Source organism: Ambystoma mexicanum, chromosome 1q (genome assembly GCF_040938575.1).
Source record: "Ambystoma mexicanum isolate Mex_15411 chromosome 1q, UKY_AmexF1_1, whole genome shotgun sequence".
NCBI classification, from domain to species: domain Eukaryota; kingdom Metazoa; phylum Chordata; class Amphibia; order Caudata; family Ambystomatidae; genus Ambystoma; species Ambystoma mexicanum.
Genome location: NC_090922.1, coordinates 664513889 through 664526027, shown reverse-complemented (window position 1 = coordinate 664526027; position 12139 = coordinate 664513889).

Sequence of the window (12139 nt, the reverse complement as noted above, 5' to 3'; positions counted from 1 at the left end):
GACCCTCAGGAGTTATCTCATGCCCCAAGAAATTGACACAGGTCCTGCACCACTGTGCCTTTTGGAAAGATAGTTTTGCTCCGGCAGCCCTCAACTGTGTCAGAACATAACGGATCTCCGCTGTGTGTTCATCCACAGTTGGCCTCCTATGTCTTGCCACCTAGGTTCTGCAGTAGACACTAGGCTCCATGAGCAGGTTACATGTGTCCATCTAGCAATGTATCCACCAACCAGTAGCACCTACACGCATCCGCTCACCCTTACGTAGTTTTTCCTCATGACCACCTTTCGGATTCAACTCTCAGGCCACCTACATCTGGCTCATAGAGTGATTTTTTACAGCCTGCCATGCCTGTCCTCTGGCAACACAGGGCACGGCAATTTTTCCACATTCTTTTTCACTCCCATTTGACCTGACAAACACTCCATCCTATACTCAGGACACACGACACCGTTACAGTGTCTCCTATTCGAGACACTACCTTCCTGCTCATGCGCGGTGGCTCCTAGAGACACTACCTTTGCGCTCTGTTTCATGTTACACTACCGCTATGTGCATGCGCCTTGGATCCTGTTTTCTACAGCGCATATATGCAGCTCCTTTCCCTAGAGTCAGCACAGGCCCCATTTTCAGACGCCGGTCCTGTTCCTGTTTGCCCAGACTCCTGCAGGTAAGCCAGACCGCACACCCGTCTGCAAGACGCCATCCCAGTGATGATGTATAATATTTTTCTACTTCTTTTGAGTCTGGTGGGCTCCTTACTCATGAACCCTCCTCCCTTTGTTATGTTTTTCTCACACATAAGGCAAGCAATACTGCATTTATGCCTGTTATTCAGCCTGGATGACTACAGCCAGAGCTGACTTCACTGAAGCCCTCCTCCAGCATTGGGCTCAATCCAGAGGGAACCATCAGGTAACCACAGTTTCCCTGTAGTGGTAACCACTCTGTTTTTGATTTTTCCTGCGCCCTGCCTTTACGGACACTCATTTTCTAGTGTGTCCTCTTTTCCCCAGGTTCCCTGCATTGCTTTTCCAGCCGGACTTTGACCCAATCCCCAGGGGTCCTACGCCTCCTCCCAACAGGCCCTCCTTCCAATATCCGGTTTCCCTCCTATTACCTGCCAATGTTTGATGACTCCAGTTTCAACTCCTGCCCAGCGATGACGCCTTTCTGATCATTGACTCCTACTCCCAGCACGAGCAGTGGTGAGTGGAGTTTATTTCTGGAACTACATAGGATTTGTACATTTTTATTAGATACTACCTTTTACCCGCTTAAGCACCTTGTTGCTTTTTTAACACAGTTCTCCCTTTTTTTCTTCACTCGTATTCTTCAACACAGAGTTTCCTGACTTTCTTGGCCCTAGTAGAAGGGTTCCACCTTTTCAGCCGAAACGTCAGCAGCACACAGACCCAGATTTTCCATGGGTTATACCAAGTGCTGCATTTATATTTCTAACATCTTACCCAGACGTAGACCAATTACGAGGTCAGACTTTAGCCGGGCATAGGAGACCTACAATGAACGTCTCCTTTAATTTTACTCACATTCTGTGTTTCCTGTACCTAACTATATGGTAGCTTTCACTCACTAGCAAGTTGTTTGTTAAGTGTACGAGTGTACTGTTTATGCTTTAGATACCTGTAAACGTTTTGCATTGGATTTCAGCTACAACCATGCTTTTGTTCATTACAATGTGTATCATAAATTGTTATGTATATATTAAAATATACTTAAATAATATATAAAATAAAGAGTATCAGCTAATTAAAAAAGCTGACATTTAGACAAAGTAAGAGACATGTGTTTATTAGCAGCAAGCTTTTGTTTCTAACGATGGATGCCCCACTTATATGGGCTTCCAAAAGGTTTTAAAACGAGTTTGCATTTAAACTGTCTTGCATATTTTTGAATGGTAGAGGGTAGGACAACCCCCCAGTTATAGCTTTTGATTAGAACATCATCTACATAGGCTAGGTCACCCCTTTCACCCAAGTCGGGCATGGCCTTATGCAAGAAGATATTAAATTAATTGTCGGAGTTGCTGTATTCAAAGGGAGTCCGAGTCCAAGTGTACTGCTGCCCCCGAAGGTAAAGGCCAGCTTGTATTGGTCATCCCTACTGACAGGTACGGTCCAGTACCCATTGGTCTGGTCAATGGCAGTGTATACCTGTGACTCCAAGATCTGGGCCAGCCCTTGGTCAATGTAGGGAAGAGGCCATCGGGAAGTGTGGACCCATTTGTTTAGCTCCCTCGGGTCAACACAGAGTCTCCACTGGCCGTTTGGTTTCAAAATCCCCAGCACCGGATTATTGAAGGTGCAGTGGACTGGACAAATTATCCCACGGGACTCAAGGTATTTAATTATTTCTGTGAGGGACTCCATGGATGCGAGAGGCAAGCGGTATTGCTTCACAAACACTGGCGTCATGCCAGGATCCGTGGAAATTGTTCTTGTATGGATTTCGGTGCAACCACAGTCATATGAGTCTACCGCAAAAAAAATCCTGAAAATCTAAGAAAACTTGTTTAAATTTTTGCTTTTGCTCCAGAGTCTCACAGGCATCATCTAGGTTGACTGTGTCTTCAACCATCTGGCTGAAGCCCAGAAAGAATTCTGGTTTGGCTATCTCAGCGGCCTCCTCCAGCTGGGTGCAGAAGTCCCTGGTTTAAGTACTGCCTTGGACTGATGGCTTCAGGTGGGGAAGGCAGTCCAGGTGGACTTGAAAGATCACCTCATCCCTCCTGAAGTCACAGGTCACCTCTTCCTTACCATACATGCAGAAAGAATACACCAGGAAATTCCCCCCATGCCGAGTGAAGATCCTGTCTGGTGTTGTGTCATTGTCGCTCTCACTGTCAAAACAGTCATTGGGTATTGGTCCTATCAGTGCATTACTTAAATCTATGGAAAATTGTCAGTCATCAACCGACATTCCAATAATGGTGCCTGCGCCCAGAGTGATACTCCTAAGGTCGCTGCTATCCACTGCTATTGAAATGGTGTTATGTTCTGTATTGACTAGTGGTGTTGGGATTAACCCCAACCCTTGCTGTTGGAGATGGGCATTGAGGTGGACATATGCGTCAGGATTTTGCAGTTTCTGTCTTCTTCTAATTTTTACTTCAAGTGGGAATTGTCGGGTCCGTTCTGGGATGGTGACTTCCACTCCAATCTGAATTTCAACTGCATATGGCAGCAGTTGAGCTGACCGAAATGCTTTCTCTGGATCATCAAAGTCCATGAAATTACCCGGTAATTGTACAGTGTAGCACAGTACCCCAACCCAGCTAGGTGTGTGTACCCTGCAGGCTAGCATGCTGTGTTAGATTGTCACGGGTGATATCTCGAATTCAGAATCCCAGACGAGCCCCCAAAATCTGTTAAGGATATCAATCAGGCATACACCCAGTTCTTGCCTAGCATGTAGTGTGCAATGAAGCCCTGCCATCGCTCTAGCCCTACCCCCAGGGTATGCCATCATCAGACAAGACAGAATGACCAAAATAGGAAGGGGGGTTGCCCTTATACATAAGGAAACCCTACCCATTAGAACCATACCCCACAAAGAGGATGGAAATGCTGACATCCTTTCTACCAAACTAGCTCCATCACCTAACTGTACGATTAATATCCACACCATCTACCGTCCACCTGGCCCTTCCACCAACTTCCTAGGCCAAATTAACCACATCGTAGGAAACAACATTAAAAAATCCACTAAATCGCTCCTTTTAGGAGACTTAAACTTAGGACTCAACGATCTCAAGGATAAAGCTGCCCTATCTCTAGCCAAGGACCTCCATAACTTAGGATTCTCCCAAAAAATCGTAACGCCCACACATGCTAAAGGGCGCACCCTAGATTGGATCTCTGACCACAACTGCAACATAGCAATCACCGCCAACGCCAGCCTCCCTTGGACAGACCATAACCTCATCCTGTTTGATATCCCCTGCACTATAAGTAGTAGAGTGCACACCAAGGCTGCGGCCACTCTAGCCAGAAGTGCCAAAAAACTCACAACAGCCAATATCAGTGCACTACTCAACTTGCCCTGTCTCAAGCCCCCCTTCTCAACAGACCCTAATACATTTGCTGATATATTTAAAGACACTATCACTTGGGCAGTCAACACTGCCGCCCCCCTAGAAAGCAAAAAAGAGAAAACATCCTTCCACTCCAACTACTGGTTCTCAAAGGATCTTCAAGCAATGCGCACAGACAAACGCCAAGTGCTCAAGAACTGGCAACGTAACCCCAGCGACAACACAAAAGATATATTCAAAACCATAGCCAAAAAATACAAAGAGGCCATCTTCCTAGCCAAATCTGAAGCCTACAACCAACGCATTACCGAGGCCAACTCTCAATCTAAAGAGCTATTCTGTATCTTTAAAGAACTAACCATACCGCCCACCTGCCCAGTTGAGATCATCAAGGATGCGGCCTAGTGCACAGGCATACAAACAGCCATGCTAGAAAAAATAAACCTCCTCCAAAAAAAGATATCACACCACTACAACTCCTTACCTAAGCAAAGTTCATACCCACATATGAATCATAGTCTCAAAGCCAACAACATTCCCAAGTTCACCTTCTCCGAAATCACCAATACTGAGGCTATCAACATCCTTCAACATCTCAAACCCTCACTCTGTAAGGGTGACAAATGCCCCCCAAAAATCATCAAAGAATGCACGGAGCAGCTCGCTCCTCTCATCACAGTGTTCATTAACGCATCATTTAAGTCAGGCATTGTCCCAGACACACTCAAAGAGGCCTGGGTGTGCCCCCTCCTAAAAAAACCCTCACTTGACCCTGCAAACCCTAACAACTATCGCCCCATAACCACAGTTCCATTCCTTCTAAAATTACTTGACAAAGCAACCCATATACAGATCCAGCACTACCTGAAATCCATCGCAATTCTAGGTAAGAGGCAATCTGGATTCCGTAAGGGACACGGAACCGAAACTGCCCTTCTAGACTTGAAAAACGAAATCACTAACATCCTAGACAAGGGCAAGCCCGCCCTCATCCTCCTCCTCGACCTATCAGCAGCATTTGACCTAGTAGATCACGACACTCTCACCAACCATCTAACACACGCAGCACACTTTTCCAATAACGCGGCCTCTTGGCTAACTTCCTTCCCCAAAGGCAGAGCTATGAAAGTCTTCTCTAACATAGCTCATGCTGCACCATCCATCATCCACTGTGGGGTTCCTCAAGGCTCTTGCACGGCACCAACGCTATACAACCTCTTTACCAAGCCCCTATTCGACAAACTGGACGCTATGGGGATCACCTACACGAACTACGCTGACGACACACAGATACTCCTGCCCCTGACTGGCAACTATCATCAAGACTCCACATCCCTCCAACTAATCTACTCCACCATACAAGCCTGGATGCCCACCAACGGCCTCTGCTTGAATGGGGACAAAACGGAAATCCTCATCTTAGGCCAGAAGCCCACCCTTGCCAACCTCAACCCACTCTACACCAACTTCAACATCGACAACTGCACTATCCCAGTCCTATCATCAGTTAAAACACTAGGTGTTCACATAGATGCCACCCTATCTATGGATAAACAAGTAAGCGCAATAGTCTCGGCTTCGCCACTGAGCACTAAACTCATCAATGCAATAAAACCGTTCCTAACAAAAGATAACTGCCTGTCCATCGCAAGAGCCACAATTGGAGCCAAACTGGACTACTGCAACGCGCTCCTTGCCGGCACCTCCAAGAACAACCTAGCAAGGCTCCAAACCACCCAAAATAATGCTCTTAGAGCAGCTCTCAGCATACCAAAAAGACAGCACATCACCATAGCCAGGAAAGCCGTCCACTGGCTCCCAGTTAAGGACAGGATTGCTTTCAAAATCCTAACCACAACGCATAAATGCATCAACCTCACAGCACCACCCTACCTATCTGACACTCTGTCTAGATCCCAATCCACAAGACCCACCAGATCCACATACACCAACTGTCTCACCATACCAAGCATCAATAGATCCAAGGCCGGAGGTATAGGCTTCCACTCCCTGGCACCAAAGCTTTGGAACGCACTGCCCACCAACCTCAGAGCAGAAACATCCCTCCTCTCCTTCAGAAACAACTTAAAACTGCTCTCTTCAACTAACTTATGCACCTGACCACCGCTACTATCTCCATGTACAAGTACGCAAGCATAACCATTACCCAATGTAACCAAGGGTACAACTGATTGTAACTAAGTTTAAGAGACACTGTAACCAGCGCCACGATGCCTTCGGTCTGATGTGCGCTTAACAAATGTGACTAAATAAATAAATAAATGAAACCCTTATTTATTTGTGTCTATAAATTCAATATTCTGAAGGATTTACCACTCATCTCACACCCTTCTCAAAACACCCCGCAGGTCACACTGAACCAGGAATCAGGCTAGTTTGTAAAGGTAAATATTTATTTATTTAATATTCAAATCACACATACATTTTAATATATAGATATATGTGGCAGCAATCACCAAGTGGTGACAATACAATTCAAAATAAGTAAAGCAATTGAATTCAAATGATAATGCAGAATGTAAAACACAGGAAAAAGAACAGTTTTGGTTTGTGAACAGATAGCGTTTAGGTTAATAGTTCCCCCTGCAAAGTACTTTAAGGCACAAATGATCAATCCTACACAGATGTCAATAATCAGCAGGTATTCAGGAATGAAAGATAATGGGCCTCATTACGAGGTTGTAGGTAGTCATGGCGCTATTAGCGCCATGACTACCTCCAATACCTGTACCGAGTCCGTCCTCGTTCAATGGGGACTTACCGGTCTATTTCGACCTTTGCAGTACTGGTAAGTCCCCATTGAAAAAGCCATTCCCCATTCCCATTTCAGCCCCCATAGGTCTCAATGGGAAGGGGGAAGGAGCTAATAACGCTACCGCAACCTTGCGGTACCGTTATTATCTCTGAAGTCCCTTAACAGGACCCATCCATAACGCCTGGTAAAACCAGGCGTAAAGGAAGGGACCCACTAAGGGACGTCGGAATAGGGCGCAAAGGGATTACCGGCACAAATGTCCTTTATGGTGCCCAGTATCCCTTTGCGCCCACCTCGTAAAGAGGTCCAATGTCTAAAGTTGAATGCAATCTTCCCTCTCCAAACAAGAGAGAAAACCATTTTTGGAAATGGACACTTTTAAAGTGACAGGTGAAAATGGCTTTATGAAATAATGCAAAATGATTCAAAAATGCTTAAATGGAGAACAATTCTTAGGAAAGCAACTCTAAACAAGGCCTAACACACATGAGCTACAAGATAAACAACGGTACACACTATAGATCAGGAACAGGGTTGAGGAACACTTTGAATGGGAAAAAACACGTGTAAACTTTGGAAAACTGCAAATTCGTGGCAAAATTTCACTATGCGATATTTGAAAAAAAGGGTCAAATACACTATTTCGCGATGTGGTTGTGGATGAAGCTATGGGTCTTAGGTATCAATGAGAATTGAAATTTCGTTTCTATCTATAAATTTGAAGAAGTTATGGATGTTTTAGTGAGAGGCGTTTTTGCAAAATAGGTGCGAAAATGAAAACAGAAATTTGTTTTTTAAAATGACAGATGGGTTTCATTACACTATATTAATGACTATGAAAAATAGAATGCCACACATGAATCTTCACAGTTACGTTGCCAGCGTAACCCTTCACATGGTGGAGACTTGATTTCTTTCTGGGATCTACTTTAGTTACTCAAAATCTCTAATGCCTTAGGGTTTTGTAACACAGATGAGAGAAAATCAGCGCAAAAATGGTTCTGAAGTTAAAGATGGGATGGGTTGAGATAGGGATAAGACAATTCAAATATACTATGGGTAACTTATTCCTATTAATACTTAAAGTCCCTTGTAATTCAATTTGGACCATCACGGTTCTGGTCATGGATCGGGTCAGGTCTGCCGGCATCAGGGCTCTTCTGGAGGGATTGAATCAGCGGTGTGGTTCTAGTCAATTTTGAACTGCACCTCAGACTGGATTTTGGATGGGCCCTTCTGCTCACTGGACACGGCAGATTTCAGGATGCAAGTTTCAGAGGGCACGCCTTAATGGCAGCAAGCCAAACTGAATCAGAATTGTTCTTTTAAGTTTTGGGATGGTTGAATTTGGGTTTAGCTAAAAAGAGTTTAGCAATGCTATAGTTTGGATTCTGCAAAGAAACCTGGATCTTCAAAGAAGTCTTGAGTCAGCTACAACATGAAGAGTTCTGGAACAAGGTGCTGCGTGGAAATCTGGATGTGTTCTGGAAGCAGTGTGTCCTATGTGTTGTGTAGTTTGTATATTTATACTACCAGATTACATCACCAAGTTTATGGTGTGTGCAGAATTTCAAAAACAAACCCCCACGGCTGTGAGTGGCCACAGGCACTTGCCTTGTTTTGGTTGACAGTCAGAACAGAGCTGTCATCTTTACGATGGGATTTAGGAACTCCCACATTGATTTTCACCAAAATTTAGCTTTCCATGAATACACATTTTTACAATTATTCCCTCTGCTAAAATCAGATACATGCATTTTTATTTTTTATGATTTATCCTGGCATCCTATTCCCATCTCTGTGAGAGCTGTCTTTCTCATTCTATTGAATTTCATCAATTTTAATCATAACAGTTTGGATTAATAATTTCTAATTCGGTACATCTCTGGGCGCTTATCAGTGGATCATGTACATACAATCTTAAGCTTGCAACATTAATAGTTCTGCTACAATGAACGTTTTTTCATAACTTTGGTTCCTTAAGTGGTACAGGTGTCATCATTGTCTTCAAAGCAAAAGCCTGAAATTAGGTTAACATCTACCAATTTTCAGATGTATCCTTCTTTAGGTTGCACAGTTAAAGAGTTTCAAACTTAACCACAAATACAAATTTAAACACCAAAAAGTTGCTTTGAACAAAGTCTTATTTTCTCTCCTTTCAACAAACAACAGCTGTCAGATCCCTTTGACCAGGGTGGGGTGTAGAGGGAAGCATCCTGCCCCTCCCCAGCAGAGCCTGTCCTTTGTTCTTGGCTCAGCCACAAGACGAATGTCTAATGATTACATTGTGCTCCATATGCGAGAACCATTAAGGCTCCCTGTAGCAAGGGGTTGCCAAACTGAAGTGTCAAACTTCCCAGGCTGGCCACTGTCCAATCAGAATTAAGCAGTTACTTAACTCCAATACTGGGTTGCTTTTAAAATTCATAATGAAGTCTTTTCTTTAATACATATAAAAATAAGCACGGTTTATAAGGGATTTGGACATTTAAAAGAATTAAGCCCTTCACAAACATGCTTTAAATAGGCAAATTTGGCACCTCTTCAGAGAAAAAGCATGTTTAAACTTGGTTTGACATCTAATTTCCTTATGCAGCTGTCGGGCAGTGTGGCCTGGATTCCTCTGACTGTACTGGATGATCTGTGTTTTCAGCACACTTTAATTTCAATTCTTCACTTGGAAAATGCCTGCAATTAGTGGCAACACAGCACTTTGAAGGTTGCAATTGGTTAAGAAAAATGTATTTTAAAGGCTTTTTTTCGGATTTTAACTGACTTCTGTTGCCTTTATTCATGTGACAGGTAACAGCACCCACTGGCATTCTCCTGCAGGGTGTTCTTGTTTGGACATCAACTTTGCCTGTGTGTGGCAAGGTGGTTCAGCCGTTTTGTGATTTATGAACTATGCACAGTTTTGCAGATTTGGCGTGCACAGGGGTTTCTTTCCCCAATTGGCAAAGGGATGTAGTAGGGCACATTGGCATGGGTTGGAATATCCCACAGCTACTTGTGCCTTTTTGATAGATATTGGTATGTCCTCTTTTCAGAATGAAAACATTATGTTTTGTAGGAGACACATTTTTCGCAGAGATGGAGAACATCTTACTTATGCCGGCAATCAGATTTTTCTGCGAAATATATAAAATGCATTGCAATCTTTTTTGGAAATACAGAAATCCATTTTCCAGTAGGTGTTGACCATTTGAAGTTTTTGAAACACAAGAAAACACCACAAAAAGGCTCTTTTCAGAGCCACCACTTCCCCGTATAGAAAAGTGCAATGGTTCTGATACGGCAGTGCTCCCAAAAAATGTATGTCCGCGGACTGTCCGCAGACTTCTAAAAATGCACGGGGCCCTGCAATATTTATTTGCCACTTCTATTTTTAAACTGTGAAAGGCGGCTTTGAAAAGAGCCTTTGCTTTTTTTGTTTTTTTATATTTTTTTGTTTTTTTTAAACACAACACACAAGGAAAGGAGGGGAAATGAGGGTAAGGAAGGGACACCAACCACAGGGATAAGAAAGGACATGTGGAGAGAGGAAGATGTAGGGTGGGCCTTGTTGAGGTAGGTCGAAGACCTTCTGATGTTCCTTGACCGCAGTCTCGAAAGCACTCCGAAGGTTCTCCCCCCTGCAGAGTACTGGTCGCAGTACATGCACAATATTGTGACCTTTGAAAGGTAAGGGTAAACAGCATCATGGATGGCCTGTGAGGCAGCTGGAGGGATGCGCTGTCACACAGGAGTGTCTTTTGTGGTGACAGGAGCGGAAACGGAGGATGCTGCAGAGGAACCCAACCTACCACGTTTATCGCAAGGTACAACGTTATGAATATCCCCATCGTGGAACAACATTAGGTGTCACTTCATTGATGTAGTACCATAGCTATACGAACCAGGCTTGCCACGACTGAGCACCATGCGGCACTGAGTGCAGATCACCTTTCTCACATTAGCTTTTGACTTTCCATCAACAGTGGTAAATAACCGCCACACCCAAGACTCACGATGAGTGCTAGTAGTAGGGACTTCCACTACCTCATCCTCTTCATCCTCTTCATCCTTCTCTGCATCCTCACGCCTGTTCCCCTCTGCAGGCCCTTGGGGACGTGGTGGTGGTGGAGGGGGTGGTGGTGCTGATGCCGAGGCAGTAGCTACAGAAGCAATTTAGGGTGCCATCTGGAAGATTAATAACCAGGAACCAGGAACCAAGAACAGCAACCTGCACCATTGTCCTGTTGTAAATCTTGGAAATCCAAAAGCAGAATGAGGATCAGCTCAGGGGTGTGGCCTTTTATAGGAGTGAAGGTACGTGCTTCACGGACACCCGCGCTGGTCGCGGACACATCGAACACCAAGAAAGGGCCCAAAAAGTTCCAAAAAGTATATAGATCGGCAGGGACATTGTCTGGGACATGTGCAACCGTGAACTTTTACTGTAAAATACTTTGGAGTGATCAAAAAAGCACTTTTCAAATGTTCAGGGGCCCGGACAGTGTCCGCAAATCAGGCCACACACTCAGCGTGGGTGCGGTGACATGATGACATTGCAGACACGCTCACGAATGGGACGGCTGTCCACAGGACACCAAATGAGCAGGGATGGTTGTGCGCATGTGTGCGGGTGTTCTACGGACAGTGTTCGGGTCCTCGAACTTATTAAAAGTGCGACACACGTGCGGCAGACAGTTATGGACAGGCACGAGGTTCGTAGGAGCCAAGGGTGTGGTGCGCATGTGCGCGGGTGTTCTACGAACAGTGTTGAAGTCCCCGAATAAAATAAATATGCAACAAAACTTTGCGGACCGGAGGACAGGATATGTGTTCTACGGATATATTGATTCTGGTTGCCGACATTACAAACAGGGGTGAGGGGTGTTCTTAGAACACCCCCATTTTGGGTGATTGCGGACAGGCAGACATCCTGTGTGTTCTAAGAACACCACCATTTTAATTACACACAGTATGAACTGGTATATTGTCCATAGGACACCCCCATTTGGTTAATTGTGGACAGGAGGACATCTTGTGTGTTCTAAGGACACCGCCATTTTAATTACGAACAGCACGAACAGCTATAGTGTCCTTAGGACACCCAATTTTGGTTGGTTGCGGACACCCCCGGACACTTGCGCTGTCCGCGGACACCCTAACTGCCTTTTAAAAAAGAATAAGACACAGGCATATACTAAGAACACACTTAAAATGTTATTATTGTTTAACAGTATACAAATTACAAAAGAGAGAGGGAAGCAGAAACTGAAACAAATACAGGGGAATTAGGGGTTTGGACATGATGTACGGGAGG